This window comes from Lemur catta, chromosome 23 (genome assembly GCF_020740605.2).
Source record: "Lemur catta isolate mLemCat1 chromosome 23, mLemCat1.pri, whole genome shotgun sequence".
Classification (NCBI taxonomy): domain Eukaryota; kingdom Metazoa; phylum Chordata; class Mammalia; order Primates; family Lemuridae; genus Lemur; species Lemur catta.
The window spans coordinates 16505982-16519505 of NC_059150.1; the positions used below are offsets into that span (position 1 = coordinate 16505982).

The window sequence follows — 13524 nt, forward strand, 5'->3', positions numbered from 1 at the left end:
TTTTGTGAGAGCTTCTTAAGGGAGGATTTGTAAAAGTGCTCACTCCACTATTCTGAAAGTGCCCAGGTCTCTCAGCACCTGTTTGGCACTTGGAACTGTGATTAATTATAACAAAAGTCTCGCCACAGAAACTAAGTGAATGACTGGTTGGTATGGTAGCAAAATAATTGCAATTAAAAGTCTATTCATGTCCCTTAAAAACAAATTAATTCAGCGTGAATTAATTTGCTTCTTCAAGCAAGATTTTTAGATTCATCATCAAAGAGTATTCAATAACTAGCCTTTTGTAACTCTTATGCTATTCTTTGCAACTCTATTGCTATATCAATCAATGCAGTCTCCAAATTGTTTCCCAATAAACTGTTTAGAGGTCTGTATTCTCCATTAAACTATGAATTCCTTGAAATAGGGATTACATTTTAAGAATCTAAGAGGTCTCTCAATGTTTGGCTATAGCTCATGGTAGGTACTCAATAAATTCTTGTTCCACATTGTTGAATGTTGTACATAGAGATGGCTCAAGGCTGAGGGCAATGCTAATGTCTAAACTGTGGAACAATTTGGACTTTATTTCTAAAAGATCAATCTTTTGGCATATAAATTTTAGCAATTAATTTGAGTCATTCTTTTATACATACTCTGCAAGTGATTATCTGTAACCCAATTTGGCAGTGACTTTTGAGACATCTTTCTTTCAAGTAGCATATTCCCTAAAGAAAAGTGTTAAAATCATTTTCGGTACTTCTGTTATGCTTAATGGCACCTCTGCGACTTGTGGTAACTTCTGACATGTGTTTGCCATAGCTTGAATAAATTACAGTTATCAACCATACTGAGAGTACCTGAGATATAAAGCTCAGCACACTTGTTAATTAGGAAGTGATTAATTACGAAGGATTTCATATCATATTCTTTTTAGTACCAAATTGTCGATGTGTACTCTGACTCTTCAGCTCCCCATAACCCTGTGGGACCACTTCCATGCTCCGTTTACCCACCATGTGACAATTATAAATGTATGGACAAGGGTATTCGTCTGCCTCTGTTCTCTTCATCTCAAGCATGAGATTGACTTTCCCCCTAATTTTACATGGTACATCAGATTGCTACAGGTAATGAGAATTAAAGTTTAAGGATAATGAAAAGGAAATAACCAGATTGTACAAGGACAGAATGTCTGGGGGGCCCATCTCAGATCTACTCTCTGTCTCACAGGCAACTAGCATTCAAGTGGCCCAGGAAGCTCACCTCCCACCTCTGGAATTGCTGGAGGCATCTCCATGTCTCCCAGCCTGAGCCTTACTCATTCCTACCTCTAAAAGGGTTTTCCAGGCTAAGGCCTACCTTCTGGGTCCTGGGTAGCTCTCTTTTCCCAGTGTTCAACCTGGATATTTATCTCCTTTGAAGGATGCTTCAACTCAACCCACCAGAATGTGTTCTATTTTTGTGATCTGCAACAGGACAATCCTATAAAAGTATATCTTCACTGCTAGTTTTCAAAGCCTGGCTCTGAAACAAAGCAGTTATTTTATACAAATTATCCTTTAGTTCCTTCTCATTAAATATTCATAAAATCTGGAGATCCAGTCCTACACACTCTCAGTGTATCACGTGCTAAGTAGTCTAGGCAAGGTGATTTTCCAGGTATCCTGATAATTATAAATATGGACAAGTGAAAGTCCCTTAAAATGTATGTTTTCAATGGGAGAAATACTTGCTGATAACTAATAGTTGATAACTGTTAGGCAAAATTTAATTTCACGTATAAAGACACAGCCATAGAGGAAAAAGAGATTCCTTACAACAGGAAAAAGAACTGGGTTATGTAGATCAGGGGAAACTTCATGGATAAGAAGGTATTTGAATTGGATTTTGAGAGACAGGTAGAATTCCAACAGATGGAATTTGAGAGGAAGGTATTTCTGATGGAGGGAGGAAGCTACATACACAAAGACATTTTGGTGAGAAAGAAGTGCTCAGAAAGAACTGAGCTTCCCAGCTTAGCTCTCCAGGCCTTGCCATTAGGGAGAGTGGCTGGAAGTGTAAGAAGCCTGGAATGATAGTCACAGAGGGCCTGGAATATCTGCTAGGGAATTTGGATAACTTTTCCACAAAGAGGGGAAAGAAGAAAGTGGTGACCTAACCCCTTAGATTACCAAAAATGTAACTGGGGACTGTGTAAGCCTGTGGAGTTTGTGATTGTTTCAGCTGTTAGACTAATGTTTTATAGGTCAATGACAAGTTCTATAGTAAGATGTTGTGTTGGTAAGGCCACAGCACTGTGTAAATGGATTTCCCAGGGTGAGTGAACAGAAACATCTGCCAAGCTTCCAGAAAGTGCCATTGAATGAAGTGGATGGTGCCAAGTATTGGGTTTTAGGGAGGGGGATGGGAGGAGTGAGTTTAAGTATGAATTTCCCCTAGGTGTTTTCCTAAGAGTCATATTCCAGTATTTTGGAGTGTAGAAAGTATTAAGAAGAAGATCATTCCAGATTTTTCACGAGTTATATTTTTTATTGAGTGTGCCAATACAGGCAATGCTGATACTCTGAAGCTATTATTCTTAGATCTTACCATTGCTTTTCTTTATCCCACCCTACCACTCCTATCAGTGATCCAGAATATTGAAATCACCATGGTTTCTGCTCGGCAAGCTGATAGCTTCCTATGATACCAAGGGAAAAGGAAGAGTTTCTAGGAGAGGAAGTTCACTCGTGTGCTCTTCCCTTGTTTCTGTCTATAGCCAGGTCCTCCAAGTAGAGGTATGTGGTACAAGTACTGTCTTAGTCTGTTTGTGCTGCTATCACAAAATACCACAGACTGGGTAATTTATAAACAATAGACATTTAGTTTTACTGTTCTGAAGGCTGGGAAGTCCAAGATCAAGGTGCCAGCATTTGGTGTCTGGTAAGAGCCTTCTTGCCGCATCCCTACGTGGTGGATGGGGAGAATGCTTCACATGGCAGAAGAGTGGAAGAGAAAGAACTCACTCCCTCAAGTCCTTTTTATAAGGACCTTAATCCTATCCATGAGAGCTCTACCCTCATGATTCAATCACCTCTTAAAGGCCCCACCTTTTAATGCTATCACCTTGGCAATTAAGTTTCAGCATTTGAATTTTGAGTGTCACATTCAGACCATAGCGACTACAGTTAGTGGCTTGTAATCTACTGTGGACTGAATGTTTGTGCCCACCTGCCCCCAAGTTTATATGTTGAAGCCCTAATCCCCAATGTGAGGGTATTTGGAGGGTGGGGCCTTTGAAAAGTCATTAGGTTTAGATGAGGCCATGAGGGTAGAGCCTCCATGATGGGATTAGTGCCCTTATAAAAAGAAGAAAAGACATGCAATCTCTCTCTCTTTGCACACATACACCAAGGAAAGGCCATGTGAGGTCACAACCAGGAAGAAGGAGCTCACCAAGAGCCCAACCATGCTGGCACCCTAATCTTAGACTTCCAGCCTACAGAACTGTGAGAAACAAATGCTTGTTGTTTAAGGCACTCAATCCATGGTAATTTGTTTTAGCAGCCCAAACTGACTAGGATATGATCCATTTCTAGGTGCAGGAAGGAGTCTAAAAGATATAGTTTGGTGGATAAAGGGTTAGAATTTCTGGCAATTATTTATAGGGCCATAGAAAAGAGTTTTGGAAATCAGGACTGACCTGCAAAGTCTGAACAGTGCCAAGGATTGGGAAGGGTGGGTTGGGGAGAGTGGAGAGTGAGCTCAGCGGGCACTGGCCAGGCGTGTGGACACTCATTGTGAGTGCTGACCCAGAGCAGTGCCAAAGGCCGGCCTGGAACGCTTCACTCCCTAACTCCTCCGCACAGCTCTGCCTTCCATCCTTCTTCACCGTGTCAAAGCCCAGAACAGAGAGTCCAGCAGGGAACAGAGCGCCAGCCCCCAACTGCTGCCCGTCTTTTCAGGGAATAAAATTCTCTGTTTGGCCTGGAAGATTTCCTTCTCCTCTTTCACCACTGTCCTAACTCGTATCAGCCCCTCGTGTTGACACTGGACCCAGCTTCTCCCCTCTCCTCCCGTGGCTGTGGCATATGATGTCATCAGAGGGAAAATATTTTCTTTAGAACACCTCTGTCGCCCACCTGCTAGGCTCAGTCAGTGAAGGTGTTTCCCTGCCCCCCTCCCCCCAAGCAGAAAGCCTTTGCTGTTTTTAGGTGAGTCCTACCTTAAGCAAAGTGCAAAGTGCCAGGTTGTGAGAAACACTGGAGGCAATTCCTTGAGTCCTCTTTGAAAACAGGTTTCTGGGAGGGTGCCAGCCCCATTTTACAGGGATGGCAGGACTGCAGATGGAACTTGGAAATAAATGATTGCCCTGGGCCAACTCCGCAGACAAATGATGAACTAATTTCTGCTCAGTAAGAGTGTTCTGTATTAGCTGGTCAGAATCTGCCAGAAAGTTTGAGTTCATATGCTTAGAGCTGTAGCCTCCCTTATGTCTCTCTGGCTCCACTGGATGTTTAAATAGCCCATTTCGCTGGGCCTCAGGCAGAACAGTGTGAGGTTGTTTGTTCATAGCTGAGCTGGTAGTCTGGCTAATGAAGGAAGACAGGGGAAGGAAAGCGAGTCCGCTGAGCTTCAGGGTAAAACACTGTGTGGTCTGGTGTATACGTGCATATGTGTGTTCAACTGTCCATTATTTATACATTGCTCTTCCTCTTTGTGGATTACTGGAAGCACATTATCCCTAGTTGATTTTCCATTTAGAAAATTTCTTGCCCATCTCTCCCTGTGTGTCTCTTCTTATGAACTCAAGAAATGTAAATTTCTCTTGTCATCTAGGCAAAACATAATTAGAAAAGAGTATCAATAACCTCAAAATTGCTGACATGTTTTCCAGAACCAAATATGAATGTTTTTGAATCATTGTCTAACATTTTGAAATGATCTGTGCTTCCATTCATTTCCTCACCAAAGATAACCAAGCATCTAGAGTACAAACCAGCCTACTGTTAGAATCAGAGAGACCAAATTATATTTCTCAATGTGTGCGCTGTTATAATTTCTGTTTAAAAATAGCCTTATTGAGATGTAATGCACATAACATACAATTCACCCATCTAAAATGTGCAATTCAATGATTTATAGTAAATTCACAGATATGGGCAACCACGGTCAATTTTTAGAACATTTTCTTTACCTCAAAAGGATACTCTTGTTAGCTATCAACCCCCTAGCTCCCTAACCCCCAACCCTCAGCCCTAAATAACCACTGATCTACTTTCTGGCTTCCTAGATTTCACATGAATGGAATCATATAATATTTGGTCTTTTGTGACTGGCTTCCTTCCCTTAGCATGTTTCCAAGGTTCATCCATGTTGTTGTATGTATCAGTACTTCATTCCTTTCCATGGCTGAATGATACTCCATTGAATAGATATATCACAATTTATTTATCTATTTGTCAGTTGATGTGCATTTGAGTTGTTCTACCTTTTGGCTATTATGAATAATGCTGCTGGGAACATTTGTGTATGAGTGTTTGTGTGGACGTATGCTTGCTGTTACAATTTCTATCGTCAACTGTAATAAGGCCATCATTCATCAACCACTCATTAATTCATTGTCTGTGTCAGATGTAGTGGACATTGTTAGTGCCCTGCCCCGTCCATATACTGACATAAATAAATGGTTGAATAAATAAATACATGTGTGAGTTGGGGGGGGAATAGACAAATCAATGCAGAGATTTCCATATAATATATTTAGATACTCCACCCTAAAGGAGGTAGAGCTTAACTTCTTACTCCTTAAATGTGGGCTGCACACAGTGACTTCCTTCCAAAGAATATGGTATGGAAAAGGGAAGTAAAAGAGCAACTTTACAGGGTAAAAATCTGATGAACGCTACCTCATCTGGGTGACCAAGGTTAAAGTCAACAGCGATGAATCATGTTGGTCGTCTACCCCTAGTATGATGTAATGAAATGATACTTTACTTACGTGCTCTTCCTCCTAAAAACACATCAGCCCGGTTTAATCATGAGAAAAACATCAGAAAAATTCCAGTTGAGGGGCATTCTACAAAATACCTGACCAATGCTTCTCAAAACTGTCAAAGTCTAAGACACTGTCACAGCCAAGAGTAGTCCAAGGAGACATGATGACTAAATATAACGTGGTTTCCAGACGGGATCCTGGAAGTAAAACCATATTAGGAAAAAAATTAAGATAAACTTAATAAAATATAAACTTAATAATAATGTATCCCTACTGGTTTATTGATTGTGACAAATGTATCCACTAAGATAAGAAGCTAATACCAGGGAAAAGTGGGCATGGGGCATATAGACCTCTGTATTTTTCTGTGAATCTGAAACTATCCTAAAACAAAAAGTTGTTTGAAAAAATAGAAGAAGACATCATTTTAAAAAACACAAATTCATTGGTTTCCTGATTTTCATTCTCGTTAGCAGATATCCATTTCTCTCCAGCCCGAGCATCAGTGCGTACTGTCTGAGACAACTTCTCCAAAGTAGAGAATCAGCTTGAAGCCAAAAGGAAAAGAGGCAGAGGACTGGGATTTAGGAAGCTTCACTCCAGTCTCTAATTTCTCATGTAACCGTGGCAGCCACTTTGTCTCTCTAGGTCTCAGTTCTCCCATGCCCCTGTGAATGAGTAGTTCGGCTTGGATGAATAATACAGTCTTGTCCAGCCTAAAGTTCTAGGCTTCCACTAGCTCAGGCTAAACATCTTGGAGCTGGAATCTTTGACAGCTTTTTCTCACATACCCCACCTCGCATATCCTCTGGTCTGTCCATGAATCTGATTACTTCTCACTTCTGCTGCTGCTGCTACCTTGGTCCAAGCAACCATCATCCCTCCTGGGATTATTCTATCAGTCTCCAGATTCTTTTCCTTGCTTCTCTCCTTACCTATTCCCAATTCCTGATATAGAAACCAGAATGTCCTTTTAAAACAAAAGTCAGAATGTGTCCCTTCTCTGCACAAAACACTCGAATGACTTCCCATCTCACTCGCTGGAAAGGCCAACCTCCTTTCAATGGCATTTAAAGTCCTACATGATCTAGATTTCTATTTCTTCCCTCATCTCCTAATCTCTCCTCTTCCATTACTATTCACACTGGCCTCCATGAGTACATGAAGTACATTCCTGCCTCAGGGCCCTTGAACTGCTGTTCCTTCTGCATGAGATGCTCTTTCCCTGAAGAGGCACCTATTTTGCTTTCTTACCTCTTCTGGTCACTTAACTAGAGAGGCTGCTCTTGGATCAGCCTATATAAAACAGCAGCCTCCTCCCCACACCGCCTCCAGCATTGCTGCCTCCCACCCCCTACCCTGCTTTATTTTTATCTACAGCACTTATCACCATCCGAGAACTCATATATTTATTCGCCTGCTTATTTTCAGTTTTTAGCACCCAAGAATATAAGCGTCTTGAGGTACAGGGACTTTATTATGTTCACTGCTGTATTTCTAGTGCCTAAAACAATCCTTGGCACATAGTAGTTGCTTAATAAACATGGTTTCAGTAAATGAGTAAGTAAATGAATGTTGAGTGAATGAATGAATGAATGAATGAATAAATGCAGTAGAAAGAAAGGAATCAAATCAACCTGCGATTGAATTCATTTCTGCCCCTCTGAACTTAGTTGTATTGGGCAAGTTGTATTTTCTGTCTCAGTTTCTTTATTAGAAAAATAATAATAGCTACATTTTAGGGGTTTTGTCAAGAATAAATGATAAAAATGACTAAGTTTCCTATTATTAATATAATGTTTGGTACACCAGTGTTCAATAATAGTTATTAGTATTTTCTCCCTCTTGAGGCTGATTTTTCTTTGGACACTTTATCAATGCCCTTCTGAAAGTGAGTAATTAAAACTAAACATAATTCCCCTGTTATTGTCTAAAATATGGATATGTAATAGATACTTTGGTGGATACAAGGCACTGTGCTAAATATTTTGCATACAATATCTTACCAAAGCATTAAAGAAGGCTTTGAAGTGGCATTTGTAAATGAAGAAGCTGAGATTCAGAGAGGATAAGCCACTCGCTCAAGGCCACATGTAGTCAGGGTGTGGGTCAGGTGGCTGGGAAGTTCAGAAGCCATATAGCGGGAAACTCAAGTCCACAGGGCCAAGCGATGTTGGCTGCCTTGGGACCTAAACAATATCATTTTCAGGATAAACAGGGTGGTAGTGTTGAGGTTGGGCTGGGGATAGGGTTTCCTGGGCTAATTGTGTGCATGCAAGGGTGTGTTTATATGGGCTAGTGGGTGTATGAGTGAATGACGATGAATTAAAGAGCCTGCCATGAAAGCAGACATTAAATAGATCTCTCACAAGTAAATCTCTTTATGCTTTCTGCATGTCCCATGTGAAGTTTATTTTAGATATGTCAAGGCCTGAAATAGGATGCATCTGCCATATGGGGGAAAGTCTGGTCTCCTTAGTGCTCTCAAAGCTCTTTACAAGGATGATGAAGCTGTCATTGCTGCAGTCAGAGATGGACTTGTGTTGATGCTGCAGAAGACTTCTCTGTTTCCCCACTCCCTTCTACAGCTGGGCCTCCCAAGTGAGTAGACAGATGGTAGGAAAATCTCCTACCGTACCTTGGAGGCCAAAGACTGTTATAATGCAGGTGTGGTAATTCAGTCTTGAGGCTCCCCAGGCTCAGTCTTGGAGTCTCTTTCTCTTTTCTCACATCTTTTTCTTTACAGCTGTGTCACTGCTTATTGGCTTCCCCTCCCCCTGCCCCCGCCACCTGAAATCCCGGGAGACATAAAAGCCAGGTCTAGGATGTGGAACTAAGCTAAGCAGCTCAGTCAGTTCAGTCCAACAACTGGTCGTTCAAATGCTTTTAACTGAGATTCTAATAGCAAATCCAGGTCCCTGACCTTGGTGCAGTATTTATTTTACTACGTAACCTGTTTTTTCGGGTAAGCTCTATGCTCATCAAATATGCTTTGACATCTTTACATTTTATTTCTCAATTTTGTTTCCATACAAACTATGCTTCTTAAAATGATGCTCAAATTTGCCATGACTTTAAACATTTGTTATCAGTAAATATATATACATATATGTATACATGTGTGTACAAACACACACACCTGGATATTTCAGAGAAGTTTCACATGAGATTTCAGAGTTGCTTTCATATTGCTCGGAATTTAGCATCAGGGAGAACCACCCTGCCTTTCATTACAAAGATATAATTACAAGAACTACTGATGATTTGTAACCAAGAAAAGACTGACAGTGACAAGTCTAATTAGGTGTGGAAGGAGAGTGATGATCCACATTTAGCCGATTCTGACTTTTCCTGATGAGAATCTTTCTGAACACAAACTTTATTCATATTTACTTAAATATCAAGGCAAATTAAACTAGATAAAAACAGCATGGGCTTTGGAGTTCCCACAGCAGGAATTTAAAATACATATATTTGAGTGTGTGTGTTTTATATATACAGGAGTATGGTTGTGTGTATGTGTTTATTTCTGTGTGTGTGTTTTAGTTCTGGTTTTTAAGATCAAAGGGAATAGGAAGAATGGAGTAGACATACTTTTTGGAATGTATCCCTGTATCTCACTAAGTACAATTAAGACCCCTGAGCATCTATACATAAACGTAAAATGACTTTGAAAGGTATGGAGAGAGCAGACTGGCTAAGGACATTGGGACCTGAGGAATGACACAGTGGTAATTCCCTGTGTTTTCTTTTTGCTTCATATAATCCCAGACTTGGAACTGAAGAAGCTGGCAATCTGGACACACCAACAGACACAGACAAAGCCAAAAGCCCCGACAAAAGCTTGCTCTCTTGAGCCAAATGACCAGGGAAAGGGCAGCCCTGCGAGACAGAAGACTTTTAGGGAAGAAATGCTCTACTCCAGCCAACGCCACACAAAACACTGTGGCCCCACCCTACTCTGCCAGCAGAGGCTAGGTAGGGAGCCCGGGCTTCCATCCCCAGCTGGCTATCATGGGGTGCTCCAGCTACTCCCCACTCCCAGCAAGGGTGATGTCTGAGAAGGTCCAGGAGGGAACTGGAACCTTCATTCCTTCTGAGTGGTACTGAGGCATCCTTCCCTCTCCTCTGGGGTGGTGTCAGAAAAGGCCTAGTGGACAATCTGGACTTTTACCCAAAATGTTCAGTTTTCAGTCAAAAAAGCACTTGTCATACCAAGAACTTAGAAGATCTCAAAGTGAGAGGAAAAAAAGGAAAATCAATAAATGCCAACAGAGCAGCCATTGTAGAAATGCTTCCATGAGCAATTATGAACACAGTTAAAACCCAACAAAAGGAGTTAGCCAAAAGACTTGGGAGGAAAAAAAAAACTTATTAAGCATCTTGAAAAATTGCTGTCAATTTCTGCAGAGGTGAAAGTAAACTCAAAATTTCATTTTAACTTACTTGGAAATCTCCCCATCACTAACAGACAAGCTGAGAGTGAAGGTGAGTGTCGGCATCCGGTCTTGGCTCCCCTAGGGCTGGGGTGGCAAAGAGGCAGGGAGACTGCGGTTGGCAGCAGGTCTGGCTCTCGGCCTGTGTGCGTGCTTGACAGGTCAAGAGCAGGTAGCGGTGCATTGGCACCGAAGTCCAGAAAGGAAGCCAAAAGCAGAGTCGGAGAGCTCTGTCCATCTAAGGGAGACCGGACAAGACATAACGTCCAATTCAACAGCCTGGGGCTAGTAGTGTTCAAGGCCAACCAAACAGGAGGGCCCTCTAGACGGAGGGGTGCTGGGGAGTGTTTCCTAAGATATGGCCCAGACAAGCTGGTTTGTACAAGCCGCCAAATAGGTTTATGAACATCTGTCTTCGCCCTGGTGAGACAGTGGGTTAACAAGGAGACAGAGAAAAGCAGAAGTCAGCTGGCCTGAGTTCCCTGCCTTGCTGGGAGCTAATGTATGCTGGGCTATTCTAACAGAGGCATGGCATGGCCAGGGAAAGCAGAGCAGATAATCTAAGCTAGAACATAAAACTGTGTAACTCTGGTGTAATTAAGATGTAGGGATAGGAGGGTTCCTTAATGTTAAAGCCACTAATAATCTTTCATATACATAGAGCCATAAGGTTTTACTCTGTCATCCCAAGATGGCAAAGAGGAGAAAGTCTGATACCCTCTCTGGTGTCTCAGTTGTCCGATACCCTGTCCATCAAGTCCTGGTCACTAGATTTCCTACTTTGGTTCATGCATTTCATTATGCCTTAATGCCATCTCCTTTTAATGAGTGGGCTTGTGTTTTTATCTCCCAGGAGATGGCAGCAGGGGGTAGGAGGTGGTGGCAGAGGGCTAGAAATAGAGTGTAAACAGCCAGCTCACCTCTTGGCATCTACAGCTATTCATCATTGCACCACACGCTGTTGGACCCCTTTGGCCTGGTTATTACGTGTTACCTCTCACAATGATCAGTCTTTATTGTTGTTGGTACAGTTCCTTGCTCTTGCAGAATCATTTGGCTTACTCACAGTTCCATTGACTCCTCCACATGTAATCAGAAAGAAAGAGATACATATCTAGACTTTTTAGACAGAAATATACTAGGCAGAAGACAATTTAGAAACATGTCAAGTTACACCCTTACCTAATACCATATACCCAAACTATTCCAAGTGAAATAAAGATTTGCATGTTAATAAAAAAAGGAATAGAAGACAATGTAGGTGATTATAGAGTAAGAAAGATGTTTTTAAGAATAACAATAATTAAGATAAAACCCATAAAAGAAAACATTGAAATGGTTTGATTTATATTAACAGTAAAACATTTTGCATGTCTTGGTTATCTCTGGCTAGTGATATTGAGGTGATTGTAATGCATTTATCTTATTGCTTCTCTGTATTTTAAAAATTTTTAGCAAACATAAAAAAAAGAAAAATGAATCTATATGCCCCATACAATAAAGAATATTGAAAGTCAAACATCAAACTGAGAAAAAAGAATCACAATATATAGAGGACTGCCTTCCAGAATACAATATATAAAGAGTTCTGACACATCAATATGAAAAATACTCAGTTCTCAATAGTGAATGCTTCACGTGTTGTCTGTCTGAAGACTCTAGGTAAAAATATTCACAAAATAGAATACTCACAAAAGAGGCACTACAAATGGGCACTAAAGAGAAGTAATGCTCAGCACATTATCTATTTAAGTAAATGCAGACCAAAGCAATAATCCATTTTAATGAGTGCCTATCAAAATGCCAGAGATTAAAAATAATTTTATACACAGCTGGTGGCCTTGTAAATGGGTATATTTTTGCAATGTGGTGATAAGTAAAAAGACTTAACATTTTGTTTGCCTTTGGAATAGCAATTCTGCTAGCAATTGATCTTCAGCAAGTTATCATAAATTTGTTAAATACACAGATTCTACCCAAAGAATTTTTCCCAATAGAAAAAGAATCTTAATGTCCTCACAATAGGGCATTGGTTAAGTAAATTACGGCATACTTATGAGGTAAAACAAACAAAAAACCTTTCATAAATGAATTTTCAGAAAAATATCTGATATGAGAAATAGAATATTTTGTTTAGTACAAAAGCAGTGCATAAAACTACTTTTTTTAGTCAAAAAGAAAATTCACATATAGAAAAAGACAAGCAAGATATTTATGGTGTGAATAGCGGTTACCTTTAAGTAGCAGAATTCTGGGGGGTCCTCTCTGTCCTTTTACTTGGCTTGTCTATATTATATCCATTTTCTTCAATTAGCATATATGCTGTGGGAAAATATTTAAATTGCTTTTTTAAAAAGTTGGCAGCCAGCATGGACAGATAAAATAGGCCACACTCATTGTCTGGCCTGTCTCCCTTTCACAAAGGAGCAATATTATTTTGCTGACAGCCCTGAAGAACACTCCATCTCGCGTTGCAAATCTGTCCACGATGAGAACCAAACCCAGCTCAAGGAGAGAATTTCAAAATGTAACCAGGGTGAGGATTTTCTCGTCTTCCAGGAGGACAAATGCAATGGCTTCTGTGAAAAAGGAAGGGCAGAGCTCAGAAGCACAAACGCTACAGTAATATTTTTGTCCACAGATTCAGAGAGAAGAGTCCGGCCTAGGAAAGACATTCCCTTGCTCTGTGCTTTGTGAATGTCTTAGAGAACATCAGGGAGGGGAGGGGAGGGGATGGGGGTTCCATTCGGTTGGTTTTCACTGAATACTGCAGAGCCAAAAGAAAGTCCATAACTAATTGGCCCCGTTGGAGGGGGAAATGCTATCAAGATTTTTTCTTTCTTTTTTCCTTAAGGGCAGTAGGCACAGAGACGTGACACTGCAAGTTGCAGGATAGTATTGGTGTTCCAGCCAATTCTCCCCTGGACAGAGGAGCAACTAGAACAGCAAGTGAGATGACTGAGTGACCCACATGTCATTTGCATCTGAAAGTGCCCACCGCAAACAGCTGAGGCAGCATTTTTGCGGAGAGAGAGAGGGGGCTTGAGCGAATCCTTGAGTGCATCTATCCGAGGACTCTAGCCCCAGTGAGAGAGCCTTTTGGATTGAGTACTAACATCTTATCTC

General features: G+C 40.9%; 1 long non-coding RNA gene across 1 annotated transcript; it reads right to left on the reverse strand.

Moving 5' to 3' along the window:
* Positions 1-5294: 5294 nt before the first annotated feature.
* Positions 5295-13069, reverse strand: LOC123626806. Its single transcript, XR_006731021.1, has 3 exons — positions 12633-13069; positions 10409-11478; positions 5295-6159 (listed from the first exon to the last, which is right to left on the reverse strand). It is a non-coding gene; the product is annotated as an uncharacterized LOC123626806 (long non-coding RNA).
* Positions 13070-13524: the final 455 nt, after the last annotated feature.